Below are 24,075 nucleotides of genomic sequence, written 5' to 3' on the forward strand. Positions count from 1 at the left end.
GGACAATGCATTTGTACAGTCATGTGTGATAATGAGCTCATTTATTAAATGCAATTAATTAATACATTGCCACCTCTTGTTGTGTGTGTGTGTGTGTGTGTGTGTGTGTGTGTGTGTCTTCTGTGTTTCTGTGTTTCCGGCATTTCACATTGGAACAGCTCATTCACCTTCCTTGTCTTCTCTCCGCCCTCCCTTTTAGGTAGGTTAAAGAGCTGCACCTGAGCCAGCCACTGATTGATTGATGCAGCACCACAGTCAAATAGTGGAGTGGAGTAGGGGGAACAGCAAACAGCCATTAAAGCAGCCCGCCCGCCACAATGGACCTACCTGTGTACACTAGATGGATGTGATGGAATGTACTGTCGTCCCTACATTTCCAAGAAGAAGTAAGAATTGCAGTTGCAACAAACCCTTGCTTGCCTACAAAGAGAGCAGCAATTTGGATTTGTTACTATGTTACCTGGAAGAATAACAAACTGTGCAAGGATGGAGGTTGTAGGAGCAAAGAGAAGTTGTCTGTAAAGTTGGTGGATGCCTATTTTCCATTTTGCAGTCCCTTGTCTCCCTCTTGTGGCCTCCTGGAGGCAAATAAATGTGCAAAAAAAAGACAGCCTGGCGGCCGGCTGTTGCAGTGTTGCCCTCTCAGGCAACACTGAGTGACTGACTGAGCCGCACCGTCTTATATAAAGTTCAGACGGAACTTTGCACGTGTCATAGTGGAGCCCTCAGGATTCCAGAGCCAGCTTTCTGACATCATAATGGGGCCTGCCTCAGAGATAGATAAAAGCCTGGGCCCAGGCAGTGTTGGTCAGTGCTGCTCAGCAGGCAGCACTGGACTGGACTGGACTGGATTACAGCTGATACAAGGTGTGAAGGAACAAGGGGTGGCTGTGGGCATGCACTTGCTGCCGCTGCCAGTGTTTATCTGCATGGCAGGAGGGCATTTGGGCGTTGCCAGGAAGGCGTTTTTATGTAGATTCCTCCTCTTTCAGCACTGCATTGTGGTGCAAGCAAAAGAAGCAAATCCTGTGTAGCTTCCTCTCCGGCCTTTATTCACCTCCCTCCCGCTTAGTAGCTGTAAATGTGTGTGAGCCTGCAGGGCCCCATGGAATTGCCTAGGAGTAGGCTGAATCAATCGCTGCAAGGGGTGAACAGCAGTATGGGACAGGCTCGGGCAAGGCAAGGGCCGCTCGGGTTATCGCTTCTCGGCCTTTTGGCTAAGATCAAGTGTAGTATCTGTTCTTATCAGTTTAATATCTGATACGTCCCCTATCTGGGGACCATATATTAAATGGATTTTTAGAACAGGGAGATGGAAATAGAGCTTGCTCTGTCCACTCCACGCATTGACCTGGTATTGCAGTATTTCCAGGACCGGTGCACCCTTCCCTTATGTGTTGACTAAAATCAGATTCCAAAAGTGCTATTTGTGTTTGCTATTGTTTTTGTCTTTCTGATGGGATCTCCCCTTTTAATCCCATTATTTCAACACCTGTTGGACAATGCATTTGTACAGTCATGTGTGATAATGAGCTCATTTATTAAATGCAATTAATTAATACATTGCCACCTCTTGTTGTGTGTGTGTGTGTGTGTGTGTGTGTGTGTGTGTGTCTTCTGTGTTTCTGTGTTTCCGGCATTTCACATTGGAACAGCTCATTCACCTTCCTTGTCTTCTCTCCGCCCTCCCTTTTAGGTAGGTTAAAGAGCTGCACCTGAGCCAGCCACTGATTGATTGATGCAGCACCACAGTCAAATAGTGGAGTGGAGTAGGGGGAACAGCAAACAGCCATTAAAGCAGCCCGCCCGCCACAATGGACCTACCTGTGTACACTAGATGGATGTGATGGAATGTACTGTCGTCCCTACATTTCCAAGAAGAAGTAAGAATTGCAGTTGCAACAAACCCTTGCTTGCCTACAAAGAGAGCAGCAATTTGGATTTGTTACTATGTTACCTGGAAGAATAACAAACTGTGCAAGGATGGAGGTTGTAGGAGCAAAGAGAAGTTGTCTGTAAAGTTGGTGGATGCCTATTTTCCATTTTGCAGTCCCTTGTCTCCCTCTTGTGGCCTCCTGGAGGCAAATAAATGTGCAAAAAAAAGACAGCCTGGCGGCCGGCTGTTGCAGTGTTGCCCTCTCAGGCAACACTGAGTGACTGACTGAGCCGCACCGTCTTATATAAAGTTCAGACGGAACTTTGCACGTGTCATAGTGGAGCCCTCAGGATTCCAGAGCCAGCTTTCTGACATCATAATGGGGCCTGCCTCAGAGATAGATAAAAGCCTGGGCCCAGGCAGTGTTGGTCAGTGCTGCTCAGCAGGCAGCACTGGACTGGACTGGACTGGATTACAGCTGATACAAGGTGTGAAGGAACAAGGGGTGGCTGTGGGCATGCACTTGCTGCCGCTGCCAGTGTTTATCTGCATGGCAGGAGGGCATTTGGGCGTTGCCAGGAAGGCGTTTTTATGTAGATTCCTCCTCTTTCAGCACTGCATTGTGGTGCAAGCAAAAGAAGCAAATCCTGTGTAGCTTCCTCTCCGGCCTTTATTCACCTCCCTCCCGCTTAGTAGCTGTAAATGTGTGTGAGCCTGCAGGGCCCCATGGAATTGCCTAGGAGTAGGCTGAATCAATCGCTGCAAGGGGTGAACAGCAGTATGGGACAGGCTCGGGCAAGGCAAGGGCCGCTCGGGTTATCGCTTCTCGGCCTTTTGGCTAAGATCAAGTGTAGTATCTGTTCTTATCAGTTTAATATCTGATACGTCCCCTATCTGGGGACCATATATTAAATGGATTTTTAGAACAGGGAGATGGAAATAGAGCTTGCTCTGTCCACTCCACGCATTGACCTGGTATTGCAGTATTTCCAGGACCGGTGCACCCTTCCCTTATGTGTTGACTAAAATCAGATTCCAAAAGTGCTATTTGTGTTTGCTATTGTTTTTGTCTTTCTGATGGGATCTCCCCTTTTAATCCCATTATTTCAACACCTGTTGGACAATGCATTTGTACAGTCATGTGTGATAATGAGCTCATTTATTAAATGCAATTAATTAATACATTGCCACCTCTTGTTGTGTGTGTGTGTGTGTGTGTGTGTGTGTGTGTGTGTCTTCTGTGTTTCTGTGTTTCCGGCATTTCACATTGGAACAGCTCATTCACCTTCCTTGTCTTCTCTCCGCCCTCCCTTTTAGGTAGGTTAAAGAGCTGCACCTGAGCCAGCCACTGATTGATTGATGCAGCACCACAGTCAAATAGTGGAGTGGAGTAGGGGGAACAGCAAACAGCCATTAAAGCAGCCCGCCCGCCACAATGGACCTACCTGTGTACACTAGATGGATGTGATGGAATGTACTGTCGTCCCTACATTTCCAAGAAGAAGTAAGAATTGCAGTTGCAACAAACCCTTGCTTGCCTACAAAGAGAGCAGCAATTTGGATTTGTTACTATGTTACCTGGAAGAATAACAAACTGTGCAAGGATGGAGGTTGTAGGAGCAAAGAGAAGTTGTCTGTAAAGTTGGTGGATGCCTATTTTCCATTTTGCAGTCCCTTGTCTCCCTCTTGTGGCCTCCTGGAGGCAAATAAATGTGCAAAAAAAAGACAGCCTGGCGGCCGGCTGTTGCAGTGTTGCCCTCTCAGGCAACACTGAGTGACTGACTGAGCCGCACCGTCTTATATAAAGTTCAGACGGAACTTTGCACGTGTCATAGTGGAGCCCTCAGGATTCCAGAGCCAGCTTTCTGACATCATAATGGGGCCTGCCTCAGAGATAGATAAAAGCCTGGGCCCAGGCAGTGTTGGTCAGTGCTGCTCAGCAGGCAGCACTGGACTGGACTGGACTGGATTACAGCTGATACAAGGTGTGAAGGAACAAGGGGTGGCTGTGGGCATGCACTTGCTGCCGCTGCCAGTGTTTATCTGCATGGCAGGAGGGCATTTGGGCGTTGCCAGGAAGGCGTTTTTATGTAGATTCCTCCTCTTTCAGCACTGCATTGTGGTGCAAGCAAAAGAAGCAAATCCTGTGTAGCTTCCTCTCCGGCCTTTATTCACCTCCCTCCCGCTTAGTAGCTGTAAATGTGTGTGAGCCTGCAGGGCCCCATGGAATTGCCTAGGAGTAGGCTGAATCAATCGCTGCAAGGGGTGAACAGCAGTATGGGACAGGCTCGGGCAAGGCAAGGGCCGCTCGGGTTATCGCTTCTCGGCCTTTTGGCTAAGATCAAGTGTAGTATCTGTTCTTATCAGTTTAATATCTGATACGTCCCCTATCTGGGGACCATATATTAAATGGATTTTTAGAACAGGGAGATGGAAATAGAGCTTGCTCTGTCCACTCCACGCATTGACCTGGTATTGCAGTATTTCCAGGACCGGTGCACCCTTCCCTTATGTGTTGACTAAAATCAGATTCCAAAAGTGCTATTTGTGTTTGCTATTGTTTTTGTCTTTCTGATGGGATCTCCCCTTTTAATCCCATTATTTCAACACCTGTTGGACAATGCATTTGTACAGTCATGTGTGATAATGAGCTCATTTATTAAATGCAATTAATTAATACATTGCCACCTCTTGTTGTGTGTGTGTGTGTGTGTGTGTGTGTGTGTGTGTGTCTTCTGTGTTTCTGTGTTTCCGGCATTTCACATTGGAACAGCTCATTCACCTTCCTTGTCTTCTCTCCGCCCTCCCTTTTAGGTAGGTTAAAGAGCTGCACCTGAGCCAGCCACTGATTGATTGATGCAGCACCACAGTCAAATAGTGGAGTGGAGTAGGGGGAACAGCAAACAGCCATTAAAGCAGCCCGCCCGCCACAATGGACCTACCTGTGTACACTAGATGGATGTGATGGAATGTACTGTCGTCCCTACATTTCCAAGAAGAAGTAAGAATTGCAGTTGCAACAAACCCTTGCTTGCCTACAAAGAGAGCAGCAATTTGGATTTGTTACTATGTTACCTGGAAGAATAACAAACTGTGCAAGGATGGAGGTTGTAGGAGCAAAGAGAAGTTGTCTGTAAAGTTGGTGGATGCCTATTTTCCATTTTGCAGTCCCTTGTCTCCCTCTTGTGGCCTCCTGGAGGCAAATAAATGTGCAAAAAAAAGACAGCCTGGCGGCCGGCTGTTGCAGTGTTGCCCTCTCAGGCAACACTGAGTGACTGACTGAGCCGCACCGTCTTATATAAAGTTCAGACGGAACTTTGCACGTGTCATAGTGGAGCCCTCAGGATTCCAGAGCCAGCTTTCTGACATCATAATGGGGCCTGCCTCAGAGATAGATAAAAGCCTGGGCCCAGGCAGTGTTGGTCAGTGCTGCTCAGCAGGCAGCACTGGACTGGACTGGACTGGATTACAGCTGATACAAGGTGTGAAGGAACAAGGGGTGGCTGTGGGCATGCACTTGCTGCCGCTGCCAGTGTTTATCTGCATGGCAGGAGGGCATTTGGGCGTTGCCAGGAAGGCGTTTTTATGTAGATTCCTCCTCTTTCAGCACTGCATTGTGGTGCAAGCAAAAGAAGCAAATCCTGTGTAGCTTCCTCTCCGGCCTTTATTCACCTCCCTCCCGCTTAGTAGCTGTAAATGTGTGTGAGCCTGCAGGGCCCCATGGAATTGCCTAGGAGTAGGCTGAATCAATCGCTGCAAGGGGTGAACAGCAGTATGGGACAGGCTCGGGCAAGGCAAGGGCCGCTCGGGTTATCGCTTCTCGGCCTTTTGGCTAAGATCAAGTGTAGTATCTGTTCTTATCAGTTTAATATCTGATACGTCCCCTATCTGGGGACCATATATTAAATGGATTTTTAGAACAGGGAGATGGAAATAGAGCTTGCTCTGTCCACTCCACGCATTGACCTGGTATTGCAGTATTTCCAGGACCGGTGCACCCTTCCCTTATGTGTTGACTAAAATCAGATTCCAAAAGTGCTATTTGTGTTTGCTATTGTTTTTGTCTTTCTGATGGGATCTCCCCTTTTAATCCCATTATTTCAACACCTGTTGGACAATGCATTTGTACAGTCATGTGTGATAATGAGCTCATTTATTAAATGCAATTAATTAATACATTGCCACCTCTTGTTGTGTGTGTGTGTGTGTGTGTGTGTGTGTGTGTGTGTCTTCTGTGTTTCTGTGTTTCCGGCATTTCACATTGGAACAGCTCATTCACCTTCCTTGTCTTCTCTCCGCCCTCCCTTTTAGGTAGGTTAAAGAGCTGCACCTGAGCCAGCCACTGATTGATTGATGCAGCACCACAGTCAAATAGTGGAGTGGAGTAGGGGGAACAGCAAACAGCCATTAAAGCAGCCCGCCCGCCACAATGGACCTACCTGTGTACACTAGATGGATGTGATGGAATGTACTGTCGTCCCTACATTTCCAAGAAGAAGTAAGAATTGCAGTTGCAACAAACCCTTGCTTGCCTACAAAGAGAGCAGCAATTTGGATTTGTTACTATGTTACCTGGAAGAATAACAAACTGTGCAAGGATGGAGGTTGTAGGAGCAAAGAGAAGTTGTCTGTAAAGTTGGTGGATGCCTATTTTCCATTTTGCAGTCCCTTGTCTCCCTCTTGTGGCCTCCTGGAGGCAAATAAATGTGCAAAAAAAAGACAGCCTGGCGGCCGGCTGTTGCAGTGTTGCCCTCTCAGGCAACACTGAGTGACTGACTGAGCCGCACCGTCTTATATAAAGTTCAGACGGAACTTTGCACGTGTCATAGTGGAGCCCTCAGGATTCCAGAGCCAGCTTTCTGACATCATAATGGGGCCTGCCTCAGAGATAGATAAAAGCCTGGGCCCAGGCAGTGTTGGTCAGTGCTGCTCAGCAGGCAGCACTGGACTGGACTGGACTGGATTACAGCTGATACAAGGTGTGAAGGAACAAGGGGTGGCTGTGGGCATGCACTTGCTGCCGCTGCCAGTGTTTATCTGCATGGCAGGAGGGCATTTGGGCGTTGCCAGGAAGGCGTTTTTATGTAGATTCCTCCTCTTTCAGCACTGCATTGTGGTGCAAGCAAAAGAAGCAAATCCTGTGTAGCTTCCTCTCCGGCCTTTATTCACCTCCCTCCCGCTTAGTAGCTGTAAATGTGTGTGAGCCTGCAGGGCCCCATGGAATTGCCTAGGAGTAGGCTGAATCAATCGCTGCAAGGGGTGAACAGCAGTATGGGACAGGCTCGGGCAAGGCAAGGGCCGCTCGGGTTATCGCTTCTCGGCCTTTTGGCTAAGATCAAGTGTAGTATCTGTTCTTATCAGTTTAATATCTGATACGTCCCCTATCTGGGGACCATATATTAAATGGATTTTTAGAACAGGGAGATGGAAATAGAGCTTGCTCTGTCCACTCCACGCATTGACCTGGTATTGCAGTATTTCCAGGACCGGTGCACCCTTCCCTTATGTGTTGACTAAAATCAGATTCCAAAAGTGCTATTTGTGTTTGCTATTGTTTTTGTCTTTCTGATGGGATCTCCCCTTTTAATCCCATTATTTCAACACCTGTTGGACAATGCATTTGTACAGTCATGTGTGATAATGAGCTCATTTATTAAATGCAATTAATTAATACATTGCCACCTCTTGTTGTGTGTGTGTGTGTGTGTGTGTGTGTGTGTGTGTGTCTTCTGTGTTTCTGTGTTTCCGGCATTTCACATTGGAACAGCTCATTCACCTTCCTTGTCTTCTCTCCGCCCTCCCTTTTAGGTAGGTTAAAGAGCTGCACCTGAGCCAGCCACTGATTGATTGATGCAGCACCACAGTCAAATAGTGGAGTGGAGTAGGGGGAACAGCAAACAGCCATTAAAGCAGCCCGCCCGCCACAATGGACCTACCTGTGTACACTAGATGGATGTGATGGAATGTACTGTCGTCCCTACATTTCCAAGAAGAAGTAAGAATTGCAGTTGCAACAAACCCTTGCTTGCCTACAAAGAGAGCAGCAATTTGGATTTGTTACTATGTTACCTGGAAGAATAACAAACTGTGCAAGGATGGAGGTTGTAGGAGCAAAGAGAAGTTGTCTGTAAAGTTGGTGGATGCCTATTTTCCATTTTGCAGTCCCTTGTCTCCCTCTTGTGGCCTCCTGGAGGCAAATAAATGTGCAAAAAAAAGACAGCCTGGCGGCCGGCTGTTGCAGTGTTGCCCTCTCAGGCAACACTGAGTGACTGACTGAGCCGCACCGTCTTATATAAAGTTCAGACGGAACTTTGCACGTGTCATAGTGGAGCCCTCAGGATTCCAGAGCCAGCTTTCTGACATCATAATGGGGCCTGCCTCAGAGATAGATAAAAGCCTGGGCCCAGGCAGTGTTGGTCAGTGCTGCTCAGCAGGCAGCACTGGACTGGACTGGACTGGATTACAGCTGATACAAGGTGTGAAGGAACAAGGGGTGGCTGTGGGCATGCACTTGCTGCCGCTGCCAGTGTTTATCTGCATGGCAGGAGGGCATTTGGGCGTTGCCAGGAAGGCGTTTTTATGTAGATTCCTCCTCTTTCAGCACTGCATTGTGGTGCAAGCAAAAGAAGCAAATCCTGTGTAGCTTCCTCTCCGGCCTTTATTCACCTCCCTCCCGCTTAGTAGCTGTAAATGTGTGTGAGCCTGCAGGGCCCCATGGAATTGCCTAGGAGTAGGCTGAATCAATCGCTGCAAGGGGTGAACAGCAGTATGGGACAGGCTCGGGCAAGGCAAGGGCCGCTCGGGTTATCGCTTCTCGGCCTTTTGGCTAAGATCAAGTGTAGTATCTGTTCTTATCAGTTTAATATCTGATACGTCCCCTATCTGGGGACCATATATTAAATGGATTTTTAGAACAGGGAGATGGAAATAGAGCTTGCTCTGTCCACTCCACGCATTGACCTGGTATTGCAGTATTTCCAGGACCGGTGCACCCTTCCCTTATGTGTTGACTAAAATCAGATTCCAAAAGTGCTATTTGTGTTTGCTATTGTTTTTGTCTTTCTGATGGGATCTCCCCTTTTAATCCCATTATTTCAACACCTGTTGGACAATGCATTTGTACAGTCATGTGTGATAATGAGCTCATTTATTAAATGCAATTAATTAATACATTGCCACCTCTTGTTGTGTGTGTGTGTGTGTGTGTGTGTGTGTGTGTGTGTCTTCTGTGTTTCTGTGTTTCCGGCATTTCACATTGGAACAGCTCATTCACCTTCCTTGTCTTCTCTCCGCCCTCCCTTTTAGGTAGGTTAAAGAGCTGCACCTGAGCCAGCCACTGATTGATTGATGCAGCACCACAGTCAAATAGTGGAGTGGAGTAGGGGGAACAGCAAACAGCCATTAAAGCAGCCCGCCCGCCACAATGGACCTACCTGTGTACACTAGATGGATGTGATGGAATGTACTGTCGTCCCTACATTTCCAAGAAGAAGTAAGAATTGCAGTTGCAACAAACCCTTGCTTGCCTACAAAGAGAGCAGCAATTTGGATTTGTTACTATGTTACCTGGAAGAATAACAAACTGTGCAAGGATGGAGGTTGTAGGAGCAAAGAGAAGTTGTCTGTAAAGTTGGTGGATGCCTATTTTCCATTTTGCAGTCCCTTGTCTCCCTCTTGTGGCCTCCTGGAGGCAAATAAATGTGCAAAAAAAAGACAGCCTGGCGGCCGGCTGTTGCAGTGTTGCCCTCTCAGGCAACACTGAGTGACTGACTGAGCCGCACCGTCTTATATAAAGTTCAGACGGAACTTTGCACGTGTCATAGTGGAGCCCTCAGGATTCCAGAGCCAGCTTTCTGACATCATAATGGGGCCTGCCTCAGAGATAGATAAAAGCCTGGGCCCAGGCAGTGTTGGTCAGTGCTGCTCAGCAGGCAGCACTGGACTGGACTGGACTGGATTACAGCTGATACAAGGTGTGAAGGAACAAGGGGTGGCTGTGGGCATGCACTTGCTGCCGCTGCCAGTGTTTATCTGCATGGCAGGAGGGCATTTGGGCGTTGCCAGGAAGGCGTTTTTATGTAGATTCCTCCTCTTTCAGCACTGCATTGTGGTGCAAGCAAAAGAAGCAAATCCTGTGTAGCTTCCTCTCCGGCCTTTATTCACCTCCCTCCCGCTTAGTAGCTGTAAATGTGTGTGAGCCTGCAGGGCCCCATGGAATTGCCTAGGAGTAGGCTGAATCAATCGCTGCAAGGGGTGAACAGCAGTATGGGACAGGCTCGGGCAAGGCAAGGGCCGCTCGGGTTATCGCTTCTCGGCCTTTTGGCTAAGATCAAGTGTAGTATCTGTTCTTATCAGTTTAATATCTGATACGTCCCCTATCTGGGGACCATATATTAAATGGATTTTTAGAACAGGGAGATGGAAATAGAGCTTGCTCTGTCCACTCCACGCATTGACCTGGTATTGCAGTATTTCCAGGACCGGTGCACCCTTCCCTTATGTGTTGACTAAAATCAGATTCCAAAAGTGCTATTTGTGTTTGCTATTGTTTTTGTCTTTCTGATGGGATCTCCCCTTTTAATCCCATTATTTCAACACCTGTTGGACAATGCATTTGTACAGTCATGTGTGATAATGAGCTCATTTATTAAATGCAATTAATTAATACATTGCCACCTCTTGTTGTGTGTGTGTGTGTGTGTGTGTGTGTGTGTGTGTGTCTTCTGTGTTTCTGTGTTTCCGGCATTTCACATTGGAACAGCTCATTCACCTTCCTTGTCTTCTCTCCGCCCTCCCTTTTAGGTAGGTTAAAGAGCTGCACCTGAGCCAGCCACTGATTGATTGATGCAGCACCACAGTCAAATAGTGGAGTGGAGTAGGGGGAACAGCAAACAGCCATTAAAGCAGCCCGCCCGCCACAATGGACCTACCTGTGTACACTAGATGGATGTGATGGAATGTACTGTCGTCCCTACATTTCCAAGAAGAAGTAAGAATTGCAGTTGCAACAAACCCTTGCTTGCCTACAAAGAGAGCAGCAATTTGGATTTGTTACTATGTTACCTGGAAGAATAACAAACTGTGCAAGGATGGAGGTTGTAGGAGCAAAGAGAAGTTGTCTGTAAAGTTGGTGGATGCCTATTTTCCATTTTGCAGTCCCTTGTCTCCCTCTTGTGGCCTCCTGGAGGCAAATAAATGTGCAAAAAAAAGACAGCCTGGCGGCCGGCTGTTGCAGTGTTGCCCTCTCAGGCAACACTGAGTGACTGACTGAGCCGCACCGTCTTATATAAAGTTCAGACGGAACTTTGCACGTGTCATAGTGGAGCCCTCAGGATTCCAGAGCCAGCTTTCTGACATCATAATGGGGCCTGCCTCAGAGATAGATAAAAGCCTGGGCCCAGGCAGTGTTGGTCAGTGCTGCTCAGCAGGCAGCACTGGACTGGACTGGACTGGATTACAGCTGATACAAGGTGTGAAGGAACAAGGGGTGGCTGTGGGCATGCACTTGCTGCCGCTGCCAGTGTTTATCTGCATGGCAGGAGGGCATTTGGGCGTTGCCAGGAAGGCGTTTTTATGTAGATTCCTCCTCTTTCAGCACTGCATTGTGGTGCAAGCAAAAGAAGCAAATCCTGTGTAGCTTCCTCTCCGGCCTTTATTCACCTCCCTCCCGCTTAGTAGCTGTAAATGTGTGTGAGCCTGCAGGGCCCCATGGAATTGCCTAGGAGTAGGCTGAATCAATCGCTGCAAGGGGTGAACAGCAGTATGGGACAGGCTCGGGCAAGGCAAGGGCCGCTCGGGTTATCGCTTCTCGGCCTTTTGGCTAAGATCAAGTGTAGTATCTGTTCTTATCAGTTTAATATCTGATACGTCCCCTATCTGGGGACCATATATTAAATGGATTTTTAGAACAGGGAGATGGAAATAGAGCTTGCTCTGTCCACTCCACGCATTGACCTGGTATTGCAGTATTTCCAGGACCGGTGCACCCTTCCCTTATGTGTTGACTAAAATCAGATTCCAAAAGTGCTATTTGTGTTTGCTATTGTTTTTGTCTTTCTGATGGGATCTCCCCTTTTAATCCCATTATTTCAACACCTGTTGGACAATGCATTTGTACAGTCATGTGTGATAATGAGCTCATTTATTAAATGCAATTAATTAATACATTGCCACCTCTTGTTGTGTGTGTGTGTGTGTGTGTGTGTGTGTGTGTGTGTCTTCTGTGTTTCTGTGTTTCCGGCATTTCACATTGGAACAGCTCATTCACCTTCCTTGTCTTCTCTCCGCCCTCCCTTTTAGGTAGGTTAAAGAGCTGCACCTGAGCCAGCCACTGATTGATTGATGCAGCACCACAGTCAAATAGTGGAGTGGAGTAGGGGGAACAGCAAACAGCCATTAAAGCAGCCCGCCCGCCACAATGGACCTACCTGTGTACACTAGATGGATGTGATGGAATGTACTGTCGTCCCTACATTTCCAAGAAGAAGTAAGAATTGCAGTTGCAACAAACCCTTGCTTGCCTACAAAGAGAGCAGCAATTTGGATTTGTTACTATGTTACCTGGAAGAATAACAAACTGTGCAAGGATGGAGGTTGTAGGAGCAAAGAGAAGTTGTCTGTAAAGTTGGTGGATGCCTATTTTCCATTTTGCAGTCCCTTGTCTCCCTCTTGTGGCCTCCTGGAGGCAAATAAATGTGCAAAAAAAAGACAGCCTGGCGGCCGGCTGTTGCAGTGTTGCCCTCTCAGGCAACACTGAGTGACTGACTGAGCCGCACCGTCTTATATAAAGTTCAGACGGAACTTTGCACGTGTCATAGTGGAGCCCTCAGGATTCCAGAGCCAGCTTTCTGACATCATAATGGGGCCTGCCTCAGAGATAGATAAAAGCCTGGGCCCAGGCAGTGTTGGTCAGTGCTGCTCAGCAGGCAGCACTGGACTGGACTGGACTGGATTACAGCTGATACAAGGTGTGAAGGAACAAGGGGTGGCTGTGGGCATGCACTTGCTGCCGCTGCCAGTGTTTATCTGCATGGCAGGAGGGCATTTGGGCGTTGCCAGGAAGGCGTTTTTATGTAGATTCCTCCTCTTTCAGCACTGCATTGTGGTGCAAGCAAAAGAAGCAAATCCTGTGTAGCTTCCTCTCCGGCCTTTATTCACCTCCCTCCCGCTTAGTAGCTGTAAATGTGTGTGAGCCTGCAGGGCCCCATGGAATTGCCTAGGAGTAGGCTGAATCAATCGCTGCAAGGGGTGAACAGCAGTATGGGACAGGCTCGGGCAAGGCAAGGGCCGCTCGGGTTATCGCTTCTCGGCCTTTTGGCAAGATCAGGTGTAGTATTTCTGTATCTGGTTTTGTTGGGAGGTGTCCGGGGTACCCTGCTCCTTGGCCTTGGGGGATCGTCTCTTTTCACAGAGAGACTTCACCCCCTTGCTGCTATTTGGGGAGTGGGCTTAGCCCCCGGACAACGAGTTGCGATCGCGCCTTACCCAAGAGGTCAACCGGCCTTGAGGCGTTTTTCTAAGAGCGTTCCGAGGGCGTTTATCGGGCTTCGTAGGTGTCTGGGGTACCCTAATCCTTGGCCTTGGGGGAGGGTTCCACTTAATTGTGGAATCTGAGCCCTTGCTGCTATAAGGGACAGGCTTAGCCCCCAGGCACTGAAAATGCCATATACATTTGGATTTGCATCCGGGGACACCCGGTTGCGCCAGTCCGTCCGCATCGAGGTGGAAGAAGGCCATCGCCAGCGGAAGAACCTTCGCTTCATTGTGGAGGTGATTCTGCTGGACTTCCTGGGGCTCAAGCGGGCGGACATCCTGTGTCTCAACGACCAGGAAAGCCGCGGTCGGTACACCGTATCCTTTACGGCCGCGGCATGTTGCGACAACATGCACAAAAGATTGTCTGATGCGGACCAGAGTGAGGAGCGGCTAAATGGACTGAACTTTTTATTCCTCTACGGGGAGGAAGAAGTCCCGCTCGTGATGTGCATGTTCAGTCCATTTGTCTCAGAGTGTGACATTGAAACCTTCCTCAGTCGTTACTGCAGGGAGGTCCGCTTCTCACATAAAATCTTGAACACCCAGAGCTTCTGGAATGGCAAAAGGAAATATTGGGTGAAGTTCCGCCAGGATCCCAATGGCATTGGAGGCTTACATCACCCACCCCAGAACTTTGCCATTGGGAAGAATCGAGGATTCCTATTTTACCCCCAGATGCCAATAGCCTGCCGGAACTGCTTGAGATATGGCCACACCAGAGAACATTGTGACCGGCCCCATGTGGTGCAGTGTAACAGGTGTGGCCAGGTTGGACACGTAGCGGCAAAATGCAGTTCCGAGGTGTTGTGCAATCTGTGCGGCATGACTGGGCATGCTTTTAAAGATTGCCCCCGCAGAGCGAAATCTGGGCTACCCAGACCAGGGCCAGAGCGGCAGTTTGCAACATGTGCAGACGCCGCTGGTAATGCCCCAAAACGAGCATTGACGACTGAGGGGTCCAGGCCAAAGTCCTTCACAGCTCCATCGGGGGGCCCACCGATGTCAGCCTCGAGGGACGGCCATAGGGATTCCACCGGGTCCAGGCAGAGCAGGAGGAATTCTGACTCTGCTGGACATAAGTTGACCGGCACCTCTGCAAACAGGTCCTCTGCTCCGCCTGCAGTGGACCCTGTTGAGGCAGTGGTTAGCGACAGGCGTCGTGGCTCCGTAGGTTCTGCAGTAGGACCTGACGCCTGTCCCAAGAGTGTGGGCATGGAGCGGAGACACTCTGTGTCAGACGAGGGCTCCATTAAGAAAACCCTAAAATATGCTGGATTGGAGCCTCGTTTTGACCATTTCCGGTCAACGGGGGGGTCAGAGCAAAGTTCCTCCACTGCGGTTGTGGAGGGGCTTGCGATGAAGGCTCCCCGTAAGCAGGCAAAGGTTGCCAAGAGTGATGGGACCTCACAGGCCCCTGTGCAGCTGCCCAGGAAGGACATCAGCGATATCTTCAGCCAGGGGCCAGAGATGGGTGAGAGCGACTTCGAGGAGATGGATAGGAGCCATTCTGCAAAGAGACAGCGAGAGGAAGAGGAGTCCGGAGTTCGGAGGAAAGCTGCCTATCGGAGTTCGGATGAGAGCAGTGTGGGGGTTGGAGCCGCCCACGTATCTGGCTCTGACCCTACCAACATTCAAGATTTATTGACCCCTCAAAAAGGGGGTCCAGACTCGCAGCTGATCTCCGAATACGACTCTTCTGGTTCGGACCCTGACCTCAACTAAGACTATGTTGGTTCCTATCAAAGTCGCCTCACTAAATGTGAGGTCCCTAAAGAGCCCTGTCCGCAGGACTGCTTTATTTTCATTTTTAGAGACTGTGGACTTTGACCTTTGCCTGCTTCAAGAATGTGGAATCCCTAATGACTTGGAATATCAAGATTTAAAGATGGACTGGAAACTAGGCCCCTCAGTCTGGTCTGGTGGAAATGACTGTCGCTCTGCGGGGGTTGGATTGCTCTGCCGAGGTCGTTTTATCTCCATCCAAACAGTGACTGAAATCATGCCCGGCAGAGCTATTTTAATACATTTGCTTTTTAATGGAATTTTAATTCGTGTTTTAAACGTTTATGCCCCTCCTACCAAACAGGAGAGGGCAGAACTATTAGAGATTTTACCATTGTTTTGTGTTGGGTCTACCCCCCTGCTGGTGGGTGGTGATTTTAACTGTGTGCGAGATGGAGAACACCGGCAGGGTGGGGATTTTAATCGAAAAATTGACCGTACTTCTTACCTGCTCAAGAATTTTATTGGTGATTTTAAATTGAAAGACTGCTGGAGGGAACTCTTGCCTGCGGACCCAGGCCCCACCTGGTCCAATGGAAGAGTGAGCTCCAGAATTGATTTTATTTTCACTTCTAATAGTTTTATTCCCAAAAAATGTTTGCTTTTAACAAATATTTTATCTGATCACAAGCTCCTTTCAGTGCACCTGGAGCTAGAGGGAGAGCAAAAAGCTTGTAGGGGTCCCTGGAGACTAAACACCACACTCCTGGAGGACCCCATCATTAAAGAGGAGTTTGTGCGGACCTACCAGTGTTGGCAGTCCCATAGAGCGCCCAGTCAGCCTATGCTACACTGGTGGGAGGGCATTAAACCCAAAATCAGAGCTTTTTTTATTCGAGCAGGTAAGAAGAAAGCAAAAGAGAGAAAACAATGGTTTTATGTTCTTAATAAACGTTTACATGTACTTTTTAAATTGAAGGAGATTGGTATGGATGTTGATGATGATATCTTAAATCTTAAAGCTGAAATAAAACATGCCATAGAAGAGAAAGGGAAACAAATAATTTTTAATTCACATGTAAAGCACCTCGAGGATGGCGAGAAGTGTTCCCGGTTCTTCTTCAAAAAGGTAATGGATAAACGAGATGTCATTTTAAACCTTGAAGGAGAAACCACTATGGTCGGCATTTTAAATTCTGCTTTTAATTTCTACCAATCTCTTTTTAACAAGAAAAATATTGATCCTTCCTTTTTAGAACATGTTCTTAATTCCCTTGATGCCAAGCTAGATATTTTAGACCAGGAAGTTTTATCCCGTAATATTACCTTGGAGGAACTTTTATTTGCTTTTAAAAGTTTTTCTAATGGGAAAGCTCCTGGGGAAGATGGTCTGCCCATCGAATTTTATCATGCTTTTTGGGAAATTTTAAAGAATGACATGTTTTTATTGTATAAGGAAGTTTTTATTACTGAAGAGCTGCCCCCTTCCTGGAGGAGGGGGATTGTGTCCTTAATTTTTAAAAAAGGTGAGAGGGACCAGTTAAAAAACTGGCGCCCTATTACTCTTTTAAACGTTGATTGTAAAATTTTAGCTAAACTAATAACAATCCGTTTTAAACCTTTTATTCAGAAATTAATCCATCCAAACCAGGTATGTGGGGTACCTGGGAGGTCAATTACTGAGTCCCTGAATATTTTACGTGACATCATTTGGTATTTTAAAGAAAGGGGTCAAAGCCTTGCTATTTTATCCTTAGATTTCGAGAAGGCTTTTGACCGGGTCTCCCATGAATATCTTTTTATGGTTCTTAAAAAGATGGCTGTTCCTGAAATTATTTTAACACGTATTAAGCTTTTATATCGATCCTGTTTTAGCCAAATTTCTATCAACGGATTTTTAACTAAAGGTGTTCCTCTTTTATCAGGGGTGAAACAGGGGTGCCCGTTGTCTCCGCTCCTTTTTATTTGTGCCATAGAACCTCTGTTCACCCTAATAAGAGATGATAAAGTCATCAGAGGCGTGCCCATACCTGGAGGAAGGGGGAACCAGGTAAAAATCCTAGGCTATATGGATGACGCCACCGTCCTATGCCCAGACGCCGCTTCTATGAGACGGGCATTGAGGAACACCGGCTTTTTTTGTGAAGCCTCTGGTTTTAAATTAAACGTTGATAAGTGTGACTGTTTTTATACTGGTGTATGGGATTCCTCTGTGACACCAGGAGTTAACATGCAGCAGGATCAGATAAAAATTTTAGGAATTGTTTTTAATCAAGAAAACGATGGGAGACCCAATTGGGATTCAGTAATTGCCAAAATGGAAAAAAAGGTTTTAATGTGGAATTTGAGAAATCTCACCATGGAGGGAAAAGTTTTAATAATTAAATCTGTTTTATTACCCATAATGCTTTATGTAGCTATGGTTTTCCCTCCAACAATTTTATATATTAAAAAAGTGACCAGGATCTGTTTTATGTTTTTATGGGGTTCCAAAATGGAAAAACTAAAACGTGATTTTATGTACAGATGTAAGGACAATGGCGGGAGAGATGTTCCTAACCTTTTTAACTTCTTTTACATTAAATACTTTTGCTTCTGTTTTAAAATGTATAATTCTGATGGTATTTTTAGCTACTTTTTAAAGTACGCTACGGGCATGATTTTTAAACGATGGTTTCGTGTCCCTTTGAATTCTCCTGTGCTTCTGTGTCCCCCAAAACAATATGCGGTGCTCGAAAAAACTGTCAGGCTCCTAGGTCTCCAAGAATTGGAGCCTGACATATTGGGGGACCAGAAAAAAGTGTCACTCTCCTGTAGGCGGCAGGAGGATACTCTGGCAGTTTCAAATTTCTCACAGGCAAGGTCCAAGGTGGTGTGGCGGAACGTTTTCGGGAAATTTATGGCAAATGTGCACAAGGACCTTGCCTGGGCAATCGTTCACCAGTGCCTCCCTACTCGTGAATTCCAGCATAGGCGAGGACTGGTGGCGAGAGCCAAGTGCCCGAGAGACAGGTGTGGTGACGACGAGACGGTAATGCACCTGTTTTGGAACTGCCCATATGCACAGGAGGTTTGGAGGAAGGTAGGCCCATTGCTGAAATGGGCCTGCGGTCTTAAAGATCTTAAATTTGAATACGTGTTTTATGGTCTTTTTAACTGCCCAAGTTTTAAACAGCAAATGGTCTGTTGGATCATTTTAAACTGTTTTAAGAATGCCATCTGGAAGGTTAGGAACATTCTGCTTTTTAAACATGATTTTATTGACGTTAAAAATTGTGTGAAATATGCCCTAAGTGAAATGTATATTTATTATCTTAGGGACAAAAAGCAGCTAGGGGTAAAAGAAGCAACATCCATGTGGTGTTTGCAAATGTGGAATACCATAACATTGTAAATAAAAATGGTTTTATTCTTTTATGTCTTTTATGCCCTGTATAAATTTTATCCTGCTATTGTTCTGTACTTTTATTATAACATCTGTATTAATGGTCTTATTATTATTACTTTTGTATTCATTTAAATGTATGAATATTCATGTATTATGCTGTTGATTTTATCTTGTGGTTTCAATTTTAAAAAAAAGTCTGTAAAATATATTATTTTTGCCAATAAAAAACTTTGTTGAAAAAAAAAAAAAAAAAAAAAAAAAAAAAAAAAAAAAAAAAATCTGTTCTTATCAGTTTAATATCTGATACGTCCCCTATCTGGGGACCATATATTAAATGGATTTTTAGAACAGGGAGATGGAAATAGAGCTTGCTCTGTCCACTCCACGCATTGACCTGGTATTGCAGTATTTCCAGGACCGGTGCACCCTTCCCTTATGTGTTGACTAAAATCAGATTCCAAAAGTGCTATTTGTGTTTGCTATTGTTTTTGTCTTTCTGATGGGATCTCCCCTTTTAATCCCATTATTTCAACACCTGTTGGACAATGCATTTGTACAGTCATGTGTGATAATGAGCTCATTTATTAAATGCAATTAATTAATACATTGCCACCTCTTGTTGTGTGTGTGTGTGTGTGTGTGTGTGTGTGTGTGTGTCTTCTGTGTTTCTGTGTTTCCGGCATTTCACATTGGAACAGCTCATTCACCTTCCTTGTCTTCTCTCCGCCCTCCCTTTTAGGTAGGTTAAAGAGCTGCACCTGAGCCAGCCACTGATTGATTGATGCAGCACCACAGTCAAATAGTGGAGTGGAGTAGGGGGAACAGCAAACAGCCATTAAAGCAGCCCGCCCGCCACAATGGACCTACCTGTGTACACTAGATGGATGTGATGGAATGTACTGTCGTCCCTACATTTCCAAGAAGAAGTAAGAATTGCAGTTGCAACAAACCCTTGCTTGCCTACAAAGAGAGCAGCAATTTGGATTTGTTACTATGTTACCTGGAAGAATAACAAACTGTGCAAGGATGGAGGTTGTAGGAGCAAAGAGAAGTTGTCTGTAAAGTTGGTGGATGCCTATTTTCCATTTTGCAGTCCCTTGTCTCCCTCTTGTGGCCTCCTGGAGGCAAATAAATGTGCAAAAAAAAGACAGCCTGGCGGCCGGCTGTTGCAGTGTTGCCCTCTCAGGCAACACTGAGTGACTGACTGAGCCGCACCGTCTTATATAAAGTTCAGACGGAACTTTGCACGTGTCATAGTGGAGCCCTCAGGATTCCAGAGCCAGCTTTCTGACATCATAATGGGGCCTGCCTCAGAGATAGATAAAAGCCTGGGCCCAGGCAGTGTTGGTCAGTGCTGCTCAGCAGGCAGCACTGGACTGGACTGGACTGGATTACAGCTGATACAAGGTGTGAAGGAACAAGGGGTGGCTGTGGGCATGCACTTGCTGCCGCTGCCAGTGTTTATCTGCATGGCAGGAGGGCATTTGGGCGTTGCCAGGAAGGCGTTTTTATGTAGATTCCTCCTCTTTCAGCACTGCATTGTGGTGCAAGCAAAAGAAGCAAATCCTGTGTAGCTTCCTCTCCGGCCTTTATTCACCTCCCTCCCGCTTAGTAGCTGTAAATGTGTGTGAGCCTGCAGGGCCCCATGGAATTGCCTAGGAGTAGGCTGAATCAATCGCTGCAAGGGGTGAACAGCAGTATGGGACAGGCTCGGGCAAGGCAAGGGCCGCTCGGGTTATCGCTTCTCGGCCTTTTGGCTAAGATCAAGTGTAGTATCTGTTCTTATCAGTTTAATATCTGATACGTCCCCTATCTGGGGACCATATATTAAATGGATTTTTAGAACAGGGAGATGGAAATAGAGCTTGCTCTGTCCACTCCACGCATTGACCTGGTATTGCAGTATTTCCAGGACCGGTGCACCCTTCCCTTATGTGTTGACTAAAATCAGATTCCAAAAGTGCTATTTGTGTTTGCTATTGTTTTTGTCTTTCTGATGGGATCTCCCCTTTTAATCCCATTATTTCAACACCTGTTGGACAATGCATTTGTACAGTCATGTGTGATAATGAGCTCATTTATTAAATGCAATTAATTAATACATTGCCACCTCTTGTTGTGTGTGTGTGTGTGTGTGTGTGTGTGTGTGTGTGTCTTCTGTGTTTCTGTGTTTCCGGCATTTCACATTGGAACAGCTCATTCACCTTCCTTGTCTTCTCTCCGCCCTCCCTTTTAGGTAGGTTAAAGAGCTGCACCTGAGCCAGCCACTGATTGATTGATGCAGCACCACAGTCAAATAGTGGAGTGGAGTAGGGGGAACAGCAAACAGCCATTAAAGCAGCCCGCCCGCCACAATGGACCTACCTGTGTACACTAGATGGATGTGATGGAATGTACTGTCGTCCCTACATTTCCAAGAAGAAGTAAGAATTGCAGTTGCAACAAACCCTTGCTTGCCTACAAAGAGAGCAGCAATTTGGATTTGTTACTATGTTACCTGGAAGAATAACAAACTGTGCAAGGATGGAGGTTGTAGGAGCAAAGAGAAGTTGTCTGTAAAGTTGGTGGATGCCTATTTTCCATTTTGCAGTCCCTTGTCTCCCTCTTGTGGCCTCCTGGAGGCAAATAAATGTGCAAAAAAAAGACAGCCTGGCGGCCGGCTGTTGCAGTGTTGCCCTCTCAGGCAACACTGAGTGACTGACTGAGCCGCACCGTCTTATATAAAGTTCAGACGGAACTTTGCACGTGTCATAGTGGAGCCCTCAGGATTCCAGAGCCAGCTTTCTGACATCATAATGGGGCCTGCCTCAGAGATAGATAAAAGCCTGGGCCCAGGCAGTGTTGGTCAGTGCTGCTCAGCAGGCAGCACTGGACTGGACTGGACTGGATTACAGCTGATACAAGGTGTGAAGGAACAAGGGGTGGCTGTGGGCATGCACTTGCTGCCGCTGCCAGTGTTTATCTGCATGGCAGGAGGGCATTTGGGCGTTGCCAGGAAGGCGTTTTTATGTAGATTCCTCCTCTTTCAGCACTGCATTGTGGTGCAAGCAAAAGAAGCAAATCCTGTGTAGCTTCCTCTCCGGCCTTTATTCACCTCCCTCCCGCTTAGTAGCTGTAAATGTGTGTGAGCCTGCAGGGCCCCATGGAATTGCCTAGGAGTAGGCTGAATCAATCGCTGCAAGGGGTGAACAGCAGTATGGGACAGGCTCGGGCAAGGCAAGGGCCGCTCGGGTTATCGCTTCTCGGCCTTTTGGCTAAGATCAAGTGTAGTATCTGTTCTTATCAGTTTAATATCTGATACGTCCCCTATCTGGGGACCATATATTAAATGGATTTTTAGAACAGGGAGATGGAAATAGAGCTTGCTCTGTCCACTCCACGCATTGACCTGGTATTGCAGTATTTCCAGGACCGGTGCACCCTTCCCTTATGTGTTGACTAAAATCAGATTCCAAAAGTGCTATTTGTGTTTGCTATTGTTTTTGTCTTTCTGATGGGATCTCCCCTTTTAATCCCATTATTTCAACACCTGTTGGACAATGCATTTGTACAGTCATGTGTGATAATGAGCTCATTTATTAAATGCAATTAATTAATACATTGCCACCTCTTGTTGTGTGTGTGTGTGTGTGTGTGTGTGTGTGTGTGTGTGTGTCTTCTGTGTTTCTGTGTTTCCGGCATTTCACATTGGAACAGCTCATTCACCTTCCTTGTCTTCTCTCCGCCCTCCCTTTTAGGTAGGTTAAAGAGCTGCACCTGAGCCAGCCACTGATTGATTGATGCAGCACCACAGTCAAATAGTGGAGTGGAGTAGGGGGAACAGCAAACAGCCATTAAAGCAGCCCGCCCGCCACAATGGACCTACCTGTGTACACTAGATGGATGTGATGGAATGTACTGTCGTCCCTACATTTCCAAGAAGAAGTAAGAATTGCAGTTGCAACAAACCCTTGCTTGCCTACAAAGAGAGCAGCAATTTGGATTTGTTACTATGTTACCTGGAAGAATAACAAACTGTGCAAGGATGGAGGTTGTAGGAGCAAAGAGAAGTTGTCTGTAAAGTTGGTGGATGCCTATTTTCCATTTTGCAGTCCCTTGTCTCCCTCTTGTGGCCTCCTGGAGGCAAATAAATGTGCAAAAAAAAGACAGCCTGGCGGCCGGCTGTTGCAGTGTTGCCCTCTCAGGCAACACTGAGTGACTGACTGAGCCGCACCGTCTTATATAAAGTTCAGACGGAACTTTGCACGTGTCATAGTGGAGCCCTCAGGATTCCAGAGCCAGCTTTCTGACATCATAATGGGGCCTGCCTCAGAGATAGATAAAAGCCTGGGCCCAGGCAGTGTTGGTCAGTGCTGCTCAGCAGGCAGCACTGGACTGGACTGGACTGGATTACAGCTGATACAAGGTGTGAAGGAACAAGGGGTGGCTGTGGGCATGCACTTGCTGCCGCTGCCAGTGTTTATCTGCATGGCAGGAGGGCATTTGGGCGTTGCCAGGAAGGCGTTTTTATGTAGATTCCTCCTCTTTCAGCACTGCATTGTGGTGCAAGCAAAAGAAGCAAATCCTGTGTAGCTTCCTCTCCGGCCTTTATTCACCTCCCTCCCGCTTAGTAGCTGTAAATGTGTGTGAGCCTGCAGGGCCCCATGGAATTGCCTAGGAGTAGGCTGAATCAATCGCTGCAAGGGGTGAACAGCAGTATGGGACAGGCTCGGGCAAGGCAAGGGCCGCTCGGGTTATCGCTTCTCGGCCTTTTGGCTAAGATCAAGTGTAGTATCTGTTCTTATCAGTTTAATATCTGATACGTCCCCTATCTGGGGACCATATATTAAATGGATTTTTAGAACAGGGAGATGGAAATAGAGCTTGCTCTGTCCACTCCACGCATTGACCTGGTATTGCAGTATTTCCAGGACCGGTGCACCCTTCCCTTATGTGTTGACTAAAATCAGATTCCAAAAGTGCTATTTGTGTTTGCTATTGTTTTTGTCTTTCTGATGGGATCTCCCCTTTTAATCCCATTATTTCAACACCTGTTGGACAATGCATTTGTACAGTCATGTGTGATAATGAGCTCATTTATTAAATGCAATTAATTAATACATTGCCACCTCTTGTTGTGTGTGTGTGTGTGTGTGTGTGTGTGTGTGTGTGTGTGTCTTCTGTGTTTCTGTGTTTCCGGCATTTCACATTGGAACAGCTCATTCACCTTCCTTGTCTTCTCTCCGCCCTCCCTTTTAGGTAGGTTAAAGAGCTGCACCTGAGCCAGCCACTGATTGATTGATGCAGCACCACAGTCAAATAGTGGAGTGGAGTAGGGGGAACAGCAAACAGCCATTAAAGCAGCCCGCCCGCCACAATGGACCTACCTGTGTACACTAGATGGATGTGATGGAATGTACTGTCGTCCCTACATTTCCAAGAAGAAGTAAGAATTGCAGTTGCAACAAACCCTTGCTTGCCTACAAAGAGAGCAGCAATTTGGATTTGTTACTATGTTACCTGGAAGAATAACAAACTGTGCAAGGATGGAGGTTGTAGGAGCAAAGAGAAGTTG

The 24,075-nt window shown here is 46.8% G+C and overlaps 11 non-coding genes and 1 pseudogene across 11 annotated transcripts; all 12 read left to right on the forward strand.

Annotated features, from left to right (window-relative positions):
• Nucleotides 1-1,197: 1,197 nt before the first annotated feature.
• On the forward strand, nt 1,198-1,388 carry LOC142718083 (U2 spliceosomal RNA). Its single transcript, XR_012872219.1, has one exon. It is a non-coding gene; the product is annotated as a U2 spliceosomal RNA (small nuclear RNA).
• A 1,306-nt stretch (nt 1,389-2,694) lies between these two features.
• LOC142718095 (U2 spliceosomal RNA) lies at nt 2,695-2,885 on the forward strand. The gene has a single exon (XR_012872231.1). It is a non-coding gene; the product is annotated as a U2 spliceosomal RNA (small nuclear RNA).
• Nucleotides 2,886-4,191: 1,306 nt separating this feature from the next.
• LOC142718107 (U2 spliceosomal RNA) lies at nt 4,192-4,382 on the forward strand. The gene has a single exon (XR_012872243.1). It is a non-coding gene; the product is annotated as a U2 spliceosomal RNA (small nuclear RNA).
• Nucleotides 4,383-5,688: 1,306 nt separating this feature from the next.
• Nucleotides 5,689-5,879, forward strand: LOC142718119 (U2 spliceosomal RNA). The gene has a single exon (XR_012872255.1). It is a non-coding gene; the product is annotated as a U2 spliceosomal RNA (small nuclear RNA).
• Nucleotides 5,880-7,185: 1,306 nt separating this feature from the next.
• On the forward strand, nt 7,186-7,376 carry LOC142718131 (U2 spliceosomal RNA). Its single transcript, XR_012872268.1, has one exon. It is a non-coding gene; the product is annotated as a U2 spliceosomal RNA (small nuclear RNA).
• A 1,306-nt stretch (nt 7,377-8,682) lies between these two features.
• On the forward strand, nt 8,683-8,873 carry LOC142718084 (U2 spliceosomal RNA). Its single transcript, XR_012872220.1, has one exon. It is a non-coding gene; the product is annotated as a U2 spliceosomal RNA (small nuclear RNA).
• Nucleotides 8,874-10,179: 1,306 nt separating this feature from the next.
• Nucleotides 10,180-10,370, forward strand: LOC142718085 (U2 spliceosomal RNA). Its single transcript, XR_012872221.1, has one exon. It is a non-coding gene; the product is annotated as a U2 spliceosomal RNA (small nuclear RNA).
• Nucleotides 10,371-11,676: 1,306 nt separating this feature from the next.
• On the forward strand, nt 11,677-11,867 carry LOC142718086 (U2 spliceosomal RNA). The gene has a single exon (XR_012872222.1). It is a non-coding gene; the product is annotated as a U2 spliceosomal RNA (small nuclear RNA).
• Nucleotides 11,868-18,745: 6,878 nt separating this feature from the next.
• Nucleotides 18,746-18,952, forward strand: LOC142718135 (U2 spliceosomal RNA; annotated as a pseudogene).
• Nucleotides 18,953-20,258: 1,306 nt separating this feature from the next.
• LOC142718087 (U2 spliceosomal RNA) lies at nt 20,259-20,449 on the forward strand. Its single transcript, XR_012872223.1, has one exon. It is a non-coding gene; the product is annotated as a U2 spliceosomal RNA (small nuclear RNA).
• Nucleotides 20,450-21,755: 1,306 nt separating this feature from the next.
• LOC142718089 (U2 spliceosomal RNA) lies at nt 21,756-21,946 on the forward strand. Its single transcript, XR_012872224.1, has one exon. It is a non-coding gene; the product is annotated as a U2 spliceosomal RNA (small nuclear RNA).
• A 1,310-nt stretch (nt 21,947-23,256) lies between these two features.
• On the forward strand, nt 23,257-23,447 carry LOC142718090 (U2 spliceosomal RNA). The gene has a single exon (XR_012872225.1). It is a non-coding gene; the product is annotated as a U2 spliceosomal RNA (small nuclear RNA).
• The last annotated feature ends 628 nt before the right edge of the window (nt 23,448-24,075 follow it).

This window comes from Rhinoderma darwinii, unplaced genomic scaffold (assembly GCF_050947455.1).
Source record: "Rhinoderma darwinii isolate aRhiDar2 unplaced genomic scaffold, aRhiDar2.hap1 Scaffold_4608, whole genome shotgun sequence".
Classification (NCBI taxonomy): Eukaryota; Metazoa; Chordata; class Amphibia; order Anura; family Rhinodermatidae; genus Rhinoderma; species Rhinoderma darwinii.